Consider the following 15,907-nt stretch of genomic DNA (forward strand, 5'->3'; position numbering starts at 1 on the left):
CTCCTTGATCTTCTGATAACTCTCACCTTTCTCGATCATTCTCTTCACATTGCTTTTCCAAGTAGACATGGCCTTGCTCATCTTCGTGAGGGCAGCATTGTTCACTTTATTCCCTTTGAGGCTTGTGTTTTCAAATTCAGCGGGGAACTTGTATCGTTCGTGCAGCTTCGTGAAGAGGAGGTTGCACAAATTCTCTCCGTCAGGATGCCTCAGGTTCTCGGTGTTGATCGAGACGGTGCTCCGGACAATGCACCCGAGCTGAAGCGAGTACCCCTTGACTATTCGTTCGGGCGCCGTTAGATTCCCGTTGGAGTCCACTTCAGTAACTTCCTCCTTGAGGGTGCGGAGCACGATCGGGTGCCAGTCCTTCCGTTGCCTCTTCGGTTGGCTGCCATCTGTGCGTGCGCCGCCATCATCAGTGGTGGCATCCTCGGCGGCACAATCAGTGGTGGCATCAGTGTGGTCATCCTCGGCGGCACCATCCGTGGTCTCAGGATCGGTGGGGAAGGCGGCGGCCTCATACAAGTGAGGTTGTTCCTCCATCTCCTGGGACAGCTCCCACAATGCCTTGCCGCCCGAACCCCCGGCCTCATCGTTGTGGGCCATGTTTCTCTCTAAATAGAAACAAAGTTTGGTCAAAAAGTTGGTTATTGTCAAGGAACAAGATCATGGTCTCATCATTTAGGGTTTGTCGACACCGAGGCATCCTAAAATCTAAGCTTTTATCATTGAGGGTTTTTCGACGCCGAGGCACCCTAAAAGCCTAACCTTTCATCATTTCGGTTTTTATCGACACCGAGGCACCCTAAAAGCCATGCACTAGTCACAAGTACGCCGGGGCACTTGATCCTACTTAATTAACTACTAAGATACCCCGGCCCATGCATTAGTCACAAGTACCCCATATGTCCTATTTTTAGCAAAGTCATGCTAAAATTCACGGAAAATTTCAGCATGTCCTTTGCTGAAAATAGGACATATGGAGTACCCGAATTTGCCGGAACGGAAGTTAATCGACATTCCGGCAAACTCAAGGGCCTCTCGGGGTACCTGCAATATCATCACGACACGATGGTCGGAGACAAAACCCAGCAAACTAGCACCACAATGTGCCTCTACTTTCATATGGATGAAAAGGCCACAATGTGCCTCTACTAGCACCACAATCTTAGTTGCAGGTAATCTGTGTGTGTGTGCTGTTCCTTGCGTGTTTGTGCATAGCTGCTGAATATCGACACACGAAGCTACTTGTTTTCCTCAGAGAAAAAAAGCTAGTACTTATTTCCCTTATCAAATAAACAGTCAAAAGGAAATACTGCATATTGGAACATCCGTATGCATTGATTTATGAAAGAGACAGCCTAGCATGGGCAGCAAGAGCCACTCAGGCTAGCCAAGGAGACTGCCCATGAAACCACACCCCAAGGTAGAAGCCATCATTCATTACAAATTTGAATATATGATATTCCAGAAAATAATCTGTCTACAAAATGAGATACATTCCGTTTGAACTACCAAGTTACACAAAGAAAATGCACCTAAGCACCAAGAGGAACTGTTACAACTCCATAAGGTATATCCAAGTCACTGCTACTCATATTCAAAAAACCTAACTCCAATATAACCAGAAAGATTGTAAAACATTATATCTCCATGCTGACACGAACTGAAAGCGTAACAAAAATACCTATTATTCTAGGCAGCTGCCTTGCTAGTGATTCGGTGTCGTCGCAACTGGATCCCTCCCACTCGACCTGCGATCTTCTACAAGGAAAAAGTAGCAGCTCAGTCAACCACCATATAATTATACAAGGAAAAAATGCTACTTGGCACAAGTGTAAACGAGAAGCTTGAGGTAGCAGCAGATTGAAGTGATAAAGTGCAAAGGAGATTTCACAAAACAGTGCTCTTAGTACATTTGCTATTTCACAAAAAATATAGCAAATCTGCTAGAGTTGCTCTTAGTACTCCCTCCGTTCCATAATTCTTATCATGGTTGAAATGGCTCCACGAGACGAGGGAGGATCAAACTGAATACGCACAGCTTACTCGATTGCTCGAGAGCATGCTTATATCAGCAATGGTCAATCATCATTGCCCCAAATCAGAATTCTATTTCAAAAAACATAGCAGAAAAAATGCCTTCCTGGACCATGTTTTGTGAACAGATAAACTTCTGGTGGTGAGCAAATGGCAGCGAATTTTGATAATTCGAACAGTTACTATGTCTAATGGACAAAGGTCTCTGTTATAAGCATGCCAGGAAGAGTGCAAAGCAAAGCGATGCAAAACTATATGTAAAAAGAAGGCAGCAACAACACAGAATTACCCCAAAAGAATAAAGAATATGCTACCTACTGAAAGCAGCAAAATGATCATGGATTACAAGTCTGAAGAAGCAAGCGAGAAGAAGCTATCTCCTGAAAGCAACAAAATCCCAAACAATAAAGAACAAGTACAACTAACAGAAGAGAAAAATTAAATTACCAAACAATAAAGAACAACCACTGCCTGCATTTTAACTTAAATGCAAACCACCAAAATCAATGTCAAGCAAAACCAAATAGTGCCTACAAACAATATATTTTGCATTAAACAGAGAGCATTGTTTGGCATACAGAACCCGTAATAATTTGTGGTCACCAATAGCTTGCAAAATTATGTAACAAGGGAGAATATTGGGCTATGCAATCATCCTGATGCCTACTGACCTACATCTAACTTCAAGTAGAAAGGAAACATGTACTTTAGAATCAAGATGAAATTGCACACATTATGGCAGTTGAAAGAAAGAAACTGCTCAATTACACAAACTATTACAAAGGCTTCTCAGGCTTGCTTAGTAGTACCGCATTCATGAAGAGACACAATGGTAGACCTGTATGCAAACTATTATGGGAAATCCAATAGAACTAAAAAAATCTGTACAAAGAGTTCATTTGATATTGAAGAATTTCACTTAACATTATCATTTTGTTATCCAACACTCAACACATACATGGCAAGAGAACATTATATTATACATTGCCAATGAAGGCCTCACATATTAACATTATATTATACATAGCCTAAGAAGTGTGACAGCTTAGGGCCTCTTTGATCCAAGTAAGTTCACAGGAACTTCGCAGTAGAGAGAGAGAGAGAGAGAGAGAGAGAGAGAGAGAGAGAGGAGCTTGCACCAGCATCACCACCAGCAGAACCAGCAAGTTTGAGGCCTCTTTGATTCAAAGGAATTTTGGAGGATCCTATCACATATTCCTGTGACTTTTATCTATGATCACATATTCCTGAAATAGCAAATGTACTAAAACAGTAGAGTGGCATTTATCTATGATCAACAGATCCGCCAAAGAGCATAACAAATTTCTATATACATTTAACATAATCGATCATTCGAACTTGATTCTAAGGATCAACTACTCTAGGTATGTACGTACATGGCAGACAAAAACACCTAGCAATAGCAACAAGAGAACATAGTTTCGTCCCTTAGGAAAAAAACACGCCAGAGCATGAGAGATGGAGAGAGCAGAGAGAGAGAGGGGGGGTGATACCTTGACGAGCTCCCCTGATGGCGTGGGTAGTAGGGTCGGGGCAGCGTCCCGGGAAGAACTAGGCACACGCGGTCCGAGGTGCGTGCAGCCTGCGCGCGAGAGGAACCAGCATCAACCTTGACGATGAAAGGGGGAAGGGGAGGTATCATCAGGGAACCAGCATCACGCGGCGGCACAATCGAATCGAACAAAGGGGGAAGGGGAGGAGAAGAGGACCTTGCGAGACCTTCAATGGCGGGGTCGCGGGAGAGAAGAAGCACGCGAGCAGCGGCGTGGTCGATGGGAGCAGCTCGAGCAGAGGTGGCGGCGGATCTGGCCGGCGTCGAGGGCGGCGGGGCGGCGGGGCGGCGGGGCGGCGGCGTCGGGAGAGGAGAGGGGAAGGGGATCGAGGGCGAGGGCTCGGGCGAGGGAGAGGAGAGGGGAAGGGGATCGAGGGCAAGGGCTCGGCCGAGGGAGAGAGAGGGGATCGAGGGCTCGGGCTCGGGCGAGGGAGAGAGAGGGGATGGATACGAAGTAGGGGGGCACAATACTAATGGCGCACCACTCCTCGGTGCGCCATAAGTATATACATGCTAATGGCGCACCTCGGCCTGGTGCGCCATTAGTATTTTTTTTATTTCCGCTCGAGCCAACAGGTTATCACCCACGTGACCTCATCCACATCAACTCCCCTCTACTAGCTCGACTAGTCAGGTGCCAGTTCTCACACCAGGAGGTCCTGGGTTCGATTTCTAGGCTCCACAAAAAAAAATTATGCATTTTAAAATGTTGTTTGATACTTATTTGTTTTTAAATATGTTCAAACTTGTTTAAATCATAACAGTAATTTTTTTTATAAGACAGTAATATTTTTTTTATAAGACAGTAATTTTTTTTATAAGACAGTAATATTTTTTTAGAAAATATCATCAAACAGTAATGCCGGTGGAGCGGGGGAGGGTGCGGGGGGTCGGTGGCGGCGGTTGAGTAGGGGAGGGGTGCGGGGGGTCGGCGGCGGCGGTTGAGTAGGGGAATCGAGGGTGCGGGGGGGTCGGCGGCGGCGGCCGGTGGACCGGGGGGTGCTCGGCGGCGAGGGGGACCGGATCTGGCGAGGTGGGATAGAGATCGAGATGGAGGGGGATCGAGATCGAGTGTCCATGAAATTTAAAAATATTCATGATAGTTCAAAAAGTGCCCATGAAATACAATCGAGAAATGAAGGCTGCGATTTAAATACAATCGATCTTAGCTAGCTATCTATTAACAATCTTCTTGCCCTTCTTTTTCACAAATGGAGTTCTTCTGTGGAACGGGCGTCCTTTAGGTAGGGTGGTCCTGCTTCTTCTTGTGGTGTATGCTGCTACTTCATCATCGTCGTCATGTTCGATCCTCGGGTCGCCGTACTTGTCGAAGTCTTGCTCATTGGCTACTCCATCCAATCCGATGATCTTCCTTTTGCCTCTCCTCATGACAATACGACTGGGCTTTGGCGGGTCGGTAATGAAGAAGCATTGGTCCACTTGGGAAGCCAGTACCCATGGCTCATTTTTCGCGGTGACGTTTGCGCCCGCGGTCTTGGATTTGGCTTCGGGTATAACCATGGTGGTGAAATATCGGTCTTCTTTTATGACGTTCTTGGCCCATCTGACACGGAACATCGGGACCTTCTCTCCAGCGTAGCTCAGCTCCCAGATCTCCTCGATCCTTCCGTAGTATCTGTCCTTGTCGTTACCGGTGTAGGATTCCATCGTTACCCCGGAGTTCTGATAACCATCGCTCTTCATGTCCTTGGCCTCGGTGTAGAATGTGTAGCCGTTGATATCGTACGCCTCATAGGTCATCAGGTTGTGCTCGGCGCCCTGTGACAAGGCGAATATGAGTTGTTCTTCCGCGGAAGAATACTCATGTAAAGGGTACGACAGAAGCTTCTGCTTGAACCAACGCGTGAAACATGAGTTGTGCTCTTTGAGTATATCTCCGTCCGTCCTCTGTTGACGGGCAGACCAACGGGGTTCTCGATGCCTAGATAATTCGTGCAGTAGGAGATGCACTCTTCGGTCAGAAAGCCCCTAGCTATGCTTCCCTCTGGACGTGACATGTTGCGAACGTATCCTTTGATGACACCATTCATCCTTTCGAATGGCATCATGCTGTGCAGGAACGTCGGCCCGAGTTGGATGATATCCTCCACTATATGGACCAGCAGATGCACCATAACGTCGAAGAATGCGGGCGGGAAGTACATCTCAAGCTCGCATAGTATCACCACGATCTCTTCCTGTAGCCTTCTGAGTTGCCTCACGCCAATCGACTTCCGAGAGATGACGTCGAAGAAGTTGCATAGGCCAAATAGCGTTTCACGGACGTGCGCGTCCATGATCCCACGGATTGCAACTGGAAGTATCTGTGTCATCAGCACGTGACAGTCGTGAGACTTCATCCCGCTGAACTTCTGCTTCGCTGGGTCTAGGTATCTGCTTATCTTCCCCGCGTAACCGTAAGGAAGTTTTACTCCTAGGAGGCAGGTGAAAAACTGCTCGATCTCCTCCTGACTTAGAGTGAAGCACGCGGGAGGGTAGTCATTTTCGGTCTTCTTGGCCTTTTTGCCTTTGCGACGACTTTCTGTGTCCTGCTTCGCCTCATCATCATCATCATCATATATAGCGTGAAGCTCCTGCCTGATGCCCATTGATTTCAAGTCTGCCCTTGCTTTCGGCCCATCTTTGGTCCTCTCTGGCATGTTGAGCAGGGTACCAAGCAGACTCTCGCACACGTTCTTCATGATATGCATGACATCAAGGCTGTGAGGCACACGGTGGATCTTCCAGTACGGCAAGTCCCAGAAAACAGACCTCGTTTTCCATACCTTCAGCAGCGGCTCTGGCGCCTTTTGCTTCTTTCCCGGCAGTGGGCAGTCTTTCCAATTTTTCAACAGCTTGTCTATTTCCTCGCCGCTCCTCGTACACGGGCGTTTTCGGGGTTCGGTTTCACCATCGAACAGATCCTTGCGTTTCCTCCATGGGTCATCGTCGCGAAGCCACCTTCGATGTCCCATGAACACGGTTTTCGAAGACCCGGGATCTCTATCTAGCTGGCGGTACGTTGTGTCATCCATGCACCTTACGCATCCAGAAAATCCGTGGACTACCTGCCCCGCAAGATATCCGTAACCGAGATAGTCGTGCACCGTCGTGAGCAGTGCGGCTCTCATAGGGAAATATTCTTTCTCTGCGGCGTCCCACGTATTGGCTGGCGTTTTCCACAGCGTGTCAATCTCCTCTTTCAGCAGCCCCAGATACAGATTGATGTCGTTCCCTGGTTGTTTCGGCCCTTCAATTAGCATACTCATGTGAATGTACTTCCTCTTCATGCACAACCAAGGGGGAAGGTTGTACATCCACACGAACACAGGCCAGGTGCTATGTGTGCTTCTCTGGCTGCCAAATGGATTGACTCCATCAGTGCTCGCGCCCAGCATGATGTTCCTTGGATCGTTCCCAAATTCTGGGTATTCGAAGTCAGTCTCCCCTCATACCACGATTTAGGGAGACCTATCTTCTCCAAGCATGCCTTTTCCAGTCAGTCTCCCCTCATACCACGATTTAGGGAGACCTATCTTCTTAAGGCCAGGAATGAAGTCAACACAAAGCCCAATGACATCCTCTGTTTGATGGCCCATGGAGATGCTTCCTTCTGGCCTAGCGCGGTTACGGACATATATCTTTAGGACTCCCATGAACCTCTCAAAGGGGAACATATTGTGTAGAAATACGGGCCCCAGAATGACAATCTCGTCGACTAGATGAACTAGGACGTGCGTCATGATATTGAAGAAGGATGGTGGGAACACTATCTCGAAACTGACAAGACATTGCGCCACATCACTCCTTAGCCTTGGTACGATTTCTGGATCGATCACCTTTTGACAGGTTGCATTGAGGAATGCACATAGCTTCACAATGGCTAATCGGACGTTTTCCGGTAGAAGCCCCCTCAATGCAACCGGAAGCAGTTGCGTCATAATCATGTGGCAGTTATGAGACTTTAGGTTCTGGAACTTTTTCTATAGCATATTTATTATTCCCTTTATATTCGACGAGAAGCCAGTCGGGACCTTCATACTGAGAAGGCATTCAAAGAAGATTTCTTTCTCTTCTTTCGTAAGAATGTAGCTGGCAGGACCTTCATACTGCTCCGGAGGCATGCCGTCTTTTTCGTGCAAATGTTGCAGGTCCTCCCGTGCCTCAGGTTTATCCTTTGTCTTCCTATACACGCCCAAGAAGCCTAGCAGGTTCACACAAAGGTTTTTCGTCACGTGCATCACGTCGATTGAAGAGCGGACCTCTAGGTCTTTCCAGTGGGGTAGGTCCCAAAATATACATTTGTTCTTCCACATGGGTGTATGTCCCTCAGCGTCATTCGGAGCAGCTAGTCCGCCGGGACCCTTTCCAAAGATTACGTGTAAATTATTGACCATAGCAAGTACGTGATCACCGGTACGTATGGCGGGCTTCTTCCGGTGATCTACCTCGCCTTTAAAATGATTGTCTTTCTTTCTACATTGATGATTGATCGTAAGAAATCGACGATGGCCGAGGTACACATTCTTCCTGCATTTGTCCAGGTATATGTTTTTAGTTTCATCTAAACAGTGTGTGCATGAGTAGAGGATGCAGTCATTAGGGCATGCATGTATCTTCCGCACCTTCAATCCTAGAGGGCATACGACCTTCTTTGTTGTGTATGTATTGTCTGGCAATTCGTTATCCTTTGGAAGCTTCTTCTTCAATATTTTCAGTAGCTTCTCAAATCCTTTGTCAGGCACATCATTCTCTACCTTCCATTGCAGCAATTCCAGTACGGTACCGAGCTTTGTGTTGCCATCTTCGCAATAGGGGTACAACCATTTTTTGTGATCCTCTAACATGCGATCGAACTTCAGCTTCTCCTTTTGACTTTCGCATTGCGTCCATGCATCGACAATGACTCGGCGGAGATCATCATCATCGGGCACATCGTCTGGTTCCTCTTGATCTTCAGCAGCTTCCCCAGTTGCAGCATCATTGGGCACATCGCCTGGTTCCTCTTGATCTTAGCAGCTTCCCCCGTTGCAGCACCACCGTATTCATGGGGCACATAGTTATCATCGTCCTCTTCTTCTTCGCCGTCTTCCATCATAACCCCTATTTCTCCGTGCCTCGTCCAAACATTATAGTGTGGCATGAAGCCCTTGTAAAGCAGGTGGGTGTGAAGGATTTTCCGGTCAGAGTAAGACTTCGTATTCCCATATTTAGGGCATGGACAACACATAACACCATTCTGCTTGTTTGCCTCGGCCACTTCGATAAAATCATGCACGCCCTTAATGTATTCGGAGGTGTGTTTGTCACCGTACATCCATTGTCGGTTCATCTGCGTGCATTATATATAATTAAGTGTGTCAAAAACATAACATCATGAATAGATAATTAGGTGACCAAATTAATAAAAGTTCATCATCACATTAAAACCAAAGTACATACATAGTTCTCATCTAACAACATATAGCTCTCTAGAGGATCTAATTAATTAAACCATACAATGAAACTATGTAAAACATTTCAATGCGAAAACAAATGCGATCATAATCGCAACCAAGGTAATAATTTATCCAATGGCATAATGATACCAAGCCTCGGTATGAATGGCATATTTTCTAATCTTCAAGCGCATTGCATCCATCTTGATCTTGTGATCATCGACGACATCCGCAACATGCAACTCCAATATCATCTTCTCCTCCTCAATTTTTTTATTTTTTCCTTCAAGTAATTGTGTTCTTCTTCAACTAAATTTAACCTCTCGACAATAGGGTCGGTTGGAATTTCCGGTTCAAGTACCTCCTACATAAATAAAATCTATATCACGTTGGTCAGCATAATTGTCATAAACAATAAATGAACCAAATATTTATAAAAAGATAATATACCACATCCGAATCATAGACAGGACGAGGGCCGGCCGGGGCGGATACCAAAACCATAGCACTATATAATAACAAGCAATAAAATAGTAAGAAAATTAGACAAGTATCTATCTAAAGTAAGATTTTTTGCAGAAAGAAGATAAGAACGAGAGGCTCACCACGGTGGTGCCGGCGACGAGATCGGCGCGGGCGGTGAAGACGGGAATGGGACGTGACGGGCCGCTAAACCTAGACAAATCTCGAGGAAAATGGAGTTTTGAGGTCGAGCTTCGAGAGGAGAAAGCTTAACTAGTGTGGCTCGGGCATTTCATCGAACACCTCATGTGCATAGGAGGTGAGCTAGAGCACCACAAAGCCCTCCCCTCGTCGGCCAGAGAAAAACAGAGCACTGGAGTGCTCTGCTCGCGGGCGAGGGGTATATATAGGCATCTCATTGGTCCCGGTTCGTGGCATGAACCGGGACTAAAGGGCAGCATGTGGTCCCGGTTCAAGCCACCAACCGGGACCACCAATGCCCCCATGGGTCCCGGTTCTGAACTGAACCGGGACTAATGGGCTGACCCGGCCTGAACCAAAGCCCTCTTTTGTACTAGTGCCCTACTTAAAGAAATTTAGAAAATGTTGAGTGTGAAAAAAGTTCATCATATCTATAAAAATGTGAAGTGTATTACAGAAATATTCACCATATATAGAAATATTCATTGTATGTTTAAATATATTTCACCATATATTTTTAAAATGTTCACCATATAATAAAACAGTTCATAATACATGAGTCGCAGACTGTTTACAGAGAAGGAATGACTTCACGTTGAGTACGGGGTCTAAGAAAGCATCTGAGATAACATCTAATTAAGGCCGCCATGGTACGTAGCAAGAAGCGAGCTACTGGCCATACATCCGATAGACTGCAACCTGTTCTCAGTTCCAACTTCCAAGTGTACCGCTGCTGAAACTAGTATCATTCTGATCAAAGTAAACTTCATTCTGAACAGAAACCTAACCCACGTTTCTAAATCCTCCTATCCGAAGAAGCCGGTACTCCATACCAGCACCCTAAGATAAACAGCAGCCACCCCATCCGTCATCAACGACGTTGTCACGGCTGTGCGTATAGCGCGGTAGGAGAGAAAAAGAAACTCTTTTTACCGAATCGACGCAACATGATCGGTGAGTTGCACAGGGAAGGAGAGCGGACGAGGAGATGCGAGCTTACCTCTGCTCAGCTCTGCTAGAAGAGCGTAGGGAGGAGGTGCATACCTTGATCTGTTTGGACTCCACCGCAGATCGGTGCAACGCAAACTCGCGGCGTCCACGAGACACGGAGGGTTTCGATCAGAGGTCGGAGGCGGTGGCTCTGCGGCCAAAGAGGACCGGACGCCTTTTTAACAGGCAGAAGTATACATGGACTTTCCCAGGACTTCCCGAATCTTCGATTGTGGCTGTCTTCTTTTCATTATTTTTTTCAGTTTTGCTATAAGCACATCTTTTTTCGAAATGAGCGCTTTATTACTTAAAAGGTTTAAGTATTAAACCTGGCCTCTGCATAAATAAGATGCACACGGTCAAACAGAGTCCTCTTGTATAAACGAAAAATAAAAGGTGTAATACAAAAAAACATGTAGAGTCCGTATAACGCCTAAAGCGAGGTGGGCCAATCTTAAGATCATGTTGCCACCCATGTTGGGTAAAAGTATCCCTCGCCGTATCTCCCAATCGTGTACACATCTCAATAAATATGTCTCGATTCTCCACGCGTTGTAGAGAGAGCCATAAACGAAGAGTCCTGGTACATCTGTAAATAACCTGCATTAGAAAAGTACTTTTATCGTTAAAAACCTTATCATTTCTACATAGCCAAAGTGACCAAATAACAGCAAGTGCTCCAACCCTAAGAAGAGTTCTAAACCCGTGACCAATCCCATGTAACCAGTTGCCAAATACATTAGCAACACTATAAGGAGGATATAAGCCAGAAACTATCTGGATGACTGACCATATAGACCGAGCCAATTTGCATTGAAAGAATAAATGTTTTATTGTCTCATCATGATGACAAAAACACATTGCGGATTTCCATGCCAATTCCGCGACGAAGATTATCTTTAATAAGAATAACTCCGCGACGAAGATACAATGCAAATATTTTATTCTTAATAGGTATCTTCCTCTTCTATTACACATCTAACTCCTATAATATAATTATTTTTCATTGTTTTTCTTAACTCTAATATATGGATTGTATCTATATCTATGTATATGTATATCTGTACTACAATCTAAAATCATGGAACATATCTAAGTTCAAGTCCTCCCATCTCTATTCCCGTGCGGCGACGCTGGGGCGCACCGAAGTGCTCACACCCACCCATCGTCTGCCTCAAGCCCCCTCTCACGCCTCCTCCCTCCATGCCGCCGCCTGGGACGTCGCCCATCTGAAGGGCAGCGGCAACGCCCACGCCGGCTTCTACACTGACGCTGCTGCGGGGCAGCGGCGGCCGGTGAGTGCTTCGAGGGAACATCATGTGGCGGCGGTGACCGAAAACATGTTTTAGAGCCTATGCACCCGAGTACTCCTTATCCAACCATTCATTCCTGCATCACGATTCGTGCAAATAATTTTCTCTTTTTTGTTTCTCTCATATAGAACATGTTTTTTGTACTTCGACTTTGCAGCACAACAAAGCTTTCTATGTAGAATGTGGGATAAAACTTACAGATTTTTTGGTCCAACATAAATATACAAAATGAGATTTATTTGATTAAAAAATCTTATTTTTCATATTTATGTCGGACAAAAAAATCTGAAAGTTTTATCTCACATTCTAGTTACAAAGTTATGTTGTATTGCAAAGTTTGAAGTTCAAGACATGTTTTATATGAGAGGAACAAAAAAGAGAAAATTTCATGTAATAAGGTAGTTGTGTAGCACAGATCTCAAAGCAACATTGAAGGGTTAGGATAGTGAGGCCCGGGTGCATAAGCTCATAAAATCTGCATTCCGGCGGTGACGGGCGGACTCGATCAGGATCCTTGGGGCCACGCGAACCATCTCTCGTGTAGCTGCCCCAGTGCAACGCCGTGAACATGTGGACCTCTTGGGCGTACTGCTGCACCCGCAGCATGAGGACGCCGGGGCAGCGGCCCCGGGCATGAAAGCATCCTTTCTCTACTAGAGGTGGGCGGCGAGCTGTGGTGGATCTTGGGATCCCACGTCTTGCGATAATAATAGTGGTTTGGCCCTAGCACTCTTCTTCCGTCAAGTCGTCTTTCTTCCGGATGTCGACTTCTTGGATCTGGCCGCTAACGACTTCCGGTCTTACTGTCAAAGATCTATACTGATTAGCGTATGTCGCACATGTATATCTAGATCGAAAAGGCTCCAGTCACACGTGCTCATATTATCGACCAGGATGGCCTTAAAGGGCCCCGCGCCAAGCTTCAATTTCCTATTGGTGTCATGGGACATGTCTAAGTCAAGATTCCCAAGGCATTGATAGAGGTGGGGAATGTATTGGTGGCTGCGATTGGAGGTCTGAAAACTTTGGTGTAAGGGTATATTGGATGCGATGAAGACTGTTTACCAGGAATTTGGTGGCTTGCAATAGCGGCCTCGGCAAGTGGGGGCGGCAGCACTGGTGGACTACAGTTTTGGTGGTGGTCCTCGAGTACTGCGTCTTGATTCCCACGGTGAAAACCCAAGGTCTAGCCTTTATTGGTTGCATCCTACAATTGCTTGGTTGAAGGCATTGTTTTTGGGTGAACTTGGATTTTTTCCAGGGTGAAAACCCAAGATCTTCGATCGGGAACGACAATGCTTGTGCATTTTTTTCCTTCTTGGAGGCGTTGTTTTTGGAGAAGCTCTTTTGTAATTCATGCATTGTCTTCGGTGGGATTAGAGTGGTGCTGATGCTACCGTGGAGGGTCTTTTTTCTTCTGTTCTTTTTATTTCCTTTTTGGCTATGTGTATCCTGGATGCCTTTCGGCATCTTGTTGGTAGAAAGGCCGGGTGTAATAGATATATTCGTTATATTAATATGTTTTCTTTTAAAAAATCTATATCTATATCTACACCTAATACCGAAGGGAGGAAGCTTTTCTTGGTTCTCCTTTCATCAACACTTTATAACCATTAATCTTGTGTTACCCACAAACATTGACCATTGAGATTTAAAAGAATGATCTTGGAATAATGCCTGAGTTGTCAAATGTTACGCGCGGTGCTACCAGTCAATGGAATGGTTTGTTCCCTTCGAACTTGCTTCAGCGTCCACCTCTCTTTTCTCTCCCGCACTACTCGTGCACCCATCCCCTTCCAGCCGCCACCACTGGCCCAGATCGGAGCCCCAACTGCTGGCTCCTCTGAGCACTCCGTATACCTGGGAGGCTGGAGTTCTCCTCCTTCCCGAACTCTTCGACTCCCCCCACCACTCCCCCTGCAGGGACAACCACAACCCTCCCTCCCGGTTCCTTCAACTAGGTGGGGAAGACGATGGCCACCGCGATGGGAATTGCACCAACTCGATGCCACGCTGCCTCGCAACTCCCGCTCTAGATGTGGTCATGCACGGTGTGGAGGACGGCGTGGTCAGTTGTGGGCGCAATGAATTAGGAGTTCTGTGTAGCAAGAAAATCATGGAGGAAAAAAACCTTGCCCCGCATCGCCCCCCTTACACTCTCTGGAGGAAATATGCCCTAGAGGCAATAATAAAGTTGTTATTTTATATTTCCTTATTCATGATAAAGTTTTATTATTCATTCTAGAATTGTATTGATCGACAACCTAAATACATGTGTGAATACATAAACAAATAACGTGTCCCTAGTAACCCTCTACTAGACTAGCTCGTTAATCGAAGATGGTTATGGTTTCCTAACCATAGACATGTGTTGTCATTTGATAATGGGATCACATCATTAGGAGAATGATGTGATGGACAAGACCCATCTGTTAGCTTAGCATAATGATCGTTCAGTTTTATTGCTATTGCTTTCTTCATGTCAAATACGTATTCCTTTGACTCTGAGATTATGCAACTTCCGGATACCGGAGGAATACCTTATGTGCTATCAAATGTCACAACGTAACTGGGTGATCATAAAGATGCTCTACAAGTATCTCCGAAGGTGTTTGTTGAGTTGGCATAGATCGAGATTAGGATTTGTCACTCATAGTATCGGAGAGGTATCTCTGGGCCCTCTTGGTAATACACATCATAAGCTTTCAAGCAAATGACTAAGGAGTTAGTCATGAGGTGATGTATTACGGAATGAGTAAAGAGACTTGCCGGTAATGAGATTGAACTAGGTATGAAGATACCGACGATGGGTGAAGGAAATATGCCCTGGAGGCAATAATAAAGTTATTAGTTATTACCTTATATCATGATAAATGTTTATTATTCATGCTAGAATTGTATTAACCAGAAACATAATACATGTGTGAATACATAGACAAACAGAGTGTCACTAGTATGCCTCTACTTGACTAGCTCGTTGATCAAAGATGGTTCTGTTTCCTAGCCATAGACATGAGTTGTCATTTGATTAATGGGATCATATCATTAGGAGAATGATGTGATTGACATGACCCACTCCGTTAGCTTAGCACACGATCTTTTAGTATATTGCTATTGCTTTCTTCATGACTTATACATGTTCCTATGACTATGAGATTATGCAACTCCCGTTTACCGGAGGAACACTTTGTGTGCTACCAAACTTCATAACGTAACTGGGTGATTATAAAGGTTCTCTACAGGTGTCTCCGAAGGTACTTGTTGGGTTGGCGTATTTCGAGATTAGGATTTGTCACTCCAATTGTCGGAGAGGTATCTCTGGGCCCTCTCGGTAATGCACATCACTATAAGCCTTGCAAGCAATGTGACTGATGAGTTAGTTGCGGGATGATGCATTACGAAACGAGTAAAGAGACTTGCCAGTAACGAGATTGAACTAGGTATTAAGATATCCAGGATCGAATCTCGGGCAAGTAACATACTGATGACAAAGGGAACATTGTATGTTGTTATGCGATCTGACCGATAAACATCTTCATATAATATGTGGGAGCCAATATGAGAATCTAGGTTCCGCTATTGGTTATTGACCGGAGACGTGTCTCGGTCATGTCTACATAGTTCACGAACCCGTAGGGTCCGCACGCTTAACGTTTCGATGACAGTTATATTATGAGTTTATATGTTTTGATGTACCGAAGTTTGTTCGGAGTCCCAGATGTGATCACGGACATGACGAGGAGTCTCGAAATGGTCGAGTCATGAAGATTGATATATTGGAAGCCTATGTTTGGATATCGGAAGTGTTCCGGGTGAAATCGGGATTTTACCGGAGTACCGGAGGGGTTACCGGAACCCTGGGGAGGTTAATGGGCCTTAGTGGGCCTTTG

The sequence above is a fragment of the Triticum aestivum genome, chromosome 3A (genome assembly GCF_018294505.1).
Source record: "Triticum aestivum cultivar Chinese Spring chromosome 3A, IWGSC CS RefSeq v2.1, whole genome shotgun sequence".
Classification (NCBI taxonomy): Eukaryota; Viridiplantae; Streptophyta; class Magnoliopsida; order Poales; family Poaceae; genus Triticum; species Triticum aestivum.